This window comes from Arachis ipaensis, chromosome B3 (genome assembly GCF_059453495.1).
Source record: "Arachis ipaensis isolate K30076 ecotype BB chromosome B3, ASM5945349v1, whole genome shotgun sequence".
NCBI classification, from domain to species: domain Eukaryota; kingdom Viridiplantae; phylum Streptophyta; class Magnoliopsida; order Fabales; family Fabaceae; genus Arachis; species Arachis ipaensis.
In genome coordinates this window covers 124,531,497-124,536,335 of record NC_142438.1, presented here as the reverse complement: position 1 = coordinate 124,536,335, position 4,839 = coordinate 124,531,497, and the positions used below count along the sequence as shown (strand labels likewise).

Genomic DNA, 4,839 nt, shown 5'->3' with positions numbered 1-4,839 from the left:
AGAAATCATATTGACTTGCTGAGTCAATATTTTGTTCTGAGCCAATATGGCATTCAGAGTATCAATTTCAAGAACTCCCTTCTTCTGAGGCGTCTCATTACTCACAGGATTCCTCTCAGAAGTGTACATGAACTGGTTATTAGCAACCATCTCAATGAGTTCTTGAGCTTCTGCAGGCGTTTTCTTTAGGTGAATGGATCCACCTGCAGAAGTATCCAATGACATTTTAGCTAATTCAGAAAGACCATCATAGAATATATCCAGGATGGTCCATTCTGAAAGCATGTCAGAAGGACACTTTTTGGTCAGTTCTTTGTATCTCTCCCAAGCTTCATAGAGGGATTCACCTTCTTTCTGTCTGAAGGTTTGAACATCCACTCTAAGCTTACTCAGCTTTTGAGGAGGAAAGAACTTGGCTAAGAAAGCCTTGACCAGCTTATCCCAAGAGTTTAGGCTATCCTTAAGTTGAGAGTCCAACCATATTCTAGCTCTGTCTCTTACAGCAAAAGGGAAAAGCATGAGCATGTAGACTTCAGGATCTACTCCATTAGTCTTAACAGTATCACAGATCTGCAAGAATTCAGTTAAGAACTGAAAAGGATCTTCAGATGGAAGTCCATGAAACTTGCAGTTTTGCTGCATCAGAGAAACTAATTGAGGTTTCAGCTCAAAATTGTTTGCTCCAATGGTAGGGATGGAGATGCTTCTTCCATGTAAATTGGAATTAGGTGCAGTAAAGTCACCAAGCATCCTCCTTGCATTATTATTATTTTCGGCTGCCATCTCCTCTTCTTGTTCGAAAATTTCTGAAAGGTGCTTGCTGGATTGTTGTAATTTAGCTTCTCTTAGTTTTCTCTTCAGAGTCCTTTCAGGTTCTGGATCTGCTTCAACAAGAATATTCTTGTCCTTGCACCTGCTCATATGAAAAAGAAAGAAACAGAAAAATAATAATAGGGATCCTTTTTACCACAGGTATAGAGGTTCTTGTGTGAGTAGAAGAAAAAAAGAATAGGAAATCTGAACTCAGAGAGAGAGGGTTCGGATTTTTGGTGAGATGAAGTGTTAGTAGATGAATAAATAAATAGAAGGAGATGAGAGAGAAAGAAGATTTTCGAAAATAATTTTTGAAAAAAGAGTTAGTGATTTTCGAAAACAGTTTTTGACAAAGGTTAGTAATTTTTGAAAATTAAAATAAAAAATTAAAATAATTAGTTAATTAAAAAGAGATTTTGAAAAAGAGGAAAGATATTTTCGAAAATTAGAGAGAGAGAGAGAGAGAGAGAGTTGGTTAGGTAGTTTTGAAAAAGATAAGAAACAAACAAAAAGTTAGTTAGTTAGTTGAAACAAATTTGAAAATCAATTTTGAAAAGATAAGAAGATAAGAAGTTACAGAAGATATTTTAAAATCAAATTTTTGAAAAAGATATGATTTTGAAAAAGATAAGATAAAAAGATATTTTTGAAAAGATATGATTGAAATTAGTTTTGAAAAAAATTTGATTTTTAAAATCACAATTAATGACTTGATTCACAAGAAATCACAAAATATGATTCTAGAACTTAAAGTTTGAATCTTTCTTAACAAGTAAGTAACAAACTTGAAATTTTTGAATCAAAACATTAATTGATTATGTTATTTTCGAAAATTATGTGATAAAGATAAGAAAAAGATTTTTGAAAAATATTTTTAAAATTTTTGAAGATAACTAAGAAAAATGAAAAAGATTTGATTTTTGAAAAAGATTTTGAAAAAGATAAGATTTTTAAATTGAAAATTTGATTTGACTCATAAAAACAACTAGATTTTAAAAATTTTTGAAAAAGTCAAATCTAATTTTCAAAATTTTAAGAGAGAAAAAGGGGAAGATATTTTTTTTATTTTTGAATTTTTAATGATGAGAGAGAAAAACATGAAAATGATGCAATGCATGAAAATTTTGGATCAAAACAATGAATGCATGCAAGAATGCTATGAATGTCAAGATGAACACCAAGAACACTATGAAGATCATGATGAACATCAAGAACATATTTTTGAAAAAATTTTTAATGCAAAGAAAACATGCAAGACACCAAACCTAGAAATCTTTCATGTTCAGACACTATGAATGCAAAAATGCACATGTAAAACAAGAAAAGATGCAAAACAAGAAAACATCAAGATCAAACAAGAAGATTTACCAAGAACAACTTGAAGATCATGAAGAACACCATGAATGTATGATTTTTTCGAAAAATGCAAGATGAACATGCAATTGACACCAAACTTAAAAATTGACTCAAGACTCAAACAAGAAACACAAAATATTTTTTATTTTTATGATTTTTTTATTTATTTATTTATTTTTTGGATTTTTCGAAAATTATTTAAAAAATAAAAATAAGGATTCCAAAATTTTTAATATGAATTTCAGGAATCTTATACTCTTAGTCTAAAGCTCCAATATGAGGGTTAGGCATGGCTTAATAGCCAGCCAAGCTTTAGAATGTAACATCAGAATATACTGCTCATTACTTATTAACTTGCCTCTATGCTGATGGTTGGAAGCCCCTATCCAAAAGAATTAGACATGGCTTTACAGCCAGTCAGGCTTCAACATGCTTCATGAAACACTAGAATTCATTCTTAAAAATTCTGAGGAATATATATTAAATATTTTTGAAAAGAATTTTTATTTTTTTTTTTCGAAAACAAAGGAGAAATTTTTGAAAGATTTTTGAAAATTTTTTTGAAAATAAAACAAAAAGAAAATTACCTAATCTGAGCAACAAGATGAACCGTCAGTTGTCCAAACTCGAACAATCCCCGGCAACGGCGCCAAAAACTTGGTGCACGAAATTGTGAGCTCAGGCAACGGCGCCAAAAACTTTGTACGCACGTCTTAATAAATTGTTTTTCATTCACAACTTCGATACAACTAACCAGCAAGTGCACTGGGTCGTCCAAGTAATAAACCTTACGTGAGTAAGGGTCGATCCCACGTAGATTGTTGGTATGAAGCAAGCTATGGTCACCTTGTAGATCTCAGTCAGGCGGATATAGAATAGTTATGGAGTTTTTGAAAATATATAATAAAATAAGGATAGAAATACTTATGTAAATCATTGGTGAGAATTTCAGATAAGCGCATAGAGATGCTTTCGTTCCTCTGAACCTCTGCTTTCCTGCTGTCTTCATCCAATCAATCCTACTCCTTTCCATGGCTGGCTTTATGTAAGGATGTCACTGTTGTCAATGGCTACTTTTTATCCTCTCTAGAAAATGGTCCGATGCGCTGTCACTGCATGGCTAATCGTCTGGAGGCATCACCCTTGTCAATGGCTGCATCCCATCCTCTTGTGAAAATAGTCCAAATGCTCTGTCACAGCACGGCTAATCATCTGAGGTTCTCGATCATACTGGAATAGGATTCACCCTCCTTTTGCGTCTGTCACTACGCCCAGCACTCGCGAGTTTGAAGTTCGTCACAGTCATTCAATCCCAGAGTCCTACTCGGAATACCACAGACAAGGTTTAGACTTTCCGGACTCTCATGAATGCCGCCATCAATCTAGCTTATACCACGAAGATTCTGATTAAGAGATCCAAGAGATACTCATTCAATCTAAGGTGGAACGGAAGTGGTTGTCAGGCACGCGTTCGTGGGGGAATGATGATGATTGTCACGTTCATCACATTCAGGTTGAAGTGCGAATGAATATCTTAGAAGCGGAATAAGTTGAATTGAATAGAAAAACAGTAGTACTTTGCATTAATCTTTGAGGAACAGCAGAGCTCCACACCTTAATCTATGGAGTGCAGAAACTCTACCGTATGAAAATACATAAGTGATAATGGTCCAGGCATGGCCGAATGGCCAGCCCCCATGAAAGTCTAAGATAGCATAAAACTGATCAAAGATGATCCGAAGATGTCTAATACAATAGTAAAAAGTCCTATTTATAATAAACTAGCTACTAGGGTTTACAGAAGTAAGTAATTGATGCATAAATCCACTTCCGGGGCCCACTTGGTGTGTGCTTGGGCTGAGCTTGAATGTTACACGTGCAGAGGTCATTCTTGGAGTTGAACGCCAGTTTGTGACATATTTCTGGCGTTCAACTCTGGCTTGTGACGTGTTTCTGGCGTTTAACTCCAAACAGCAACGTAGAACTGGCGTTCAACGCCCTTTTACGTCGTCTAAACTCGGCCAAAGTATGGACTATTATATATTGCTGGAAAGCCCTGGATGTATACTTTCCAACGCAATTGGAAGCGCGCCATTTTGATTTCTGTAGCTCTAGAAAATCCACTTCGAGTGCAGGGAGGTCAGAATCCAACAGCATCAGCAGTCCTTCTTCAACCTCTGAATCTGATTTTTGCTCAAGTCCCTCAATTTCAGCCAGAAAATACCTGAAATCATAGAAAAACACACAAACTCATAGTAAAGTCCAGAAATGTGAATTTAACATAAAAACTAATGAAAACATCCCTTAAAGTAACTAGATTCTACTAAAAACATACTAAAAACAATGCCAAAAAGCGTATAAATTATCCGCTCATCAGTAGTAAAAACATGCCATAATATACACAGGCTACATGATCTATTTGTTAGTTACCTATATACTCAGCCACAACCTCTTTATTGACATCCCACTTGAGTAATTCTACAACAAATAATAATCTATTTGACAAAACTTGATTCACCATACACTCATCAATGTATTCCTCCTTCTCACCCATTTCATTCATACCTGAAATCTGTCTAGGTTGCGAATTCTAGTATAGAGTAAATTTTTTCATACAAAACTCATCAACAAAAAATGGAAACTCATCAACATAAAAGGGAAACTCATCCT

General features: G+C 34.6%; 1 non-coding gene across 1 annotated transcript; it reads left to right on the top strand.

The window, feature by feature from the left end:
* The first annotated feature begins 279 nt into the window (after window positions 1-279).
* LOC148572348 (small nucleolar RNA R71) lies at window positions 280-387 on the top strand. Its single transcript, XR_015880408.1, has one exon. It is a non-coding gene; the product is annotated as a small nucleolar RNA R71 (small nucleolar RNA).
* The last annotated feature ends 4,452 nt before the right edge of the window (window positions 388-4,839 follow it).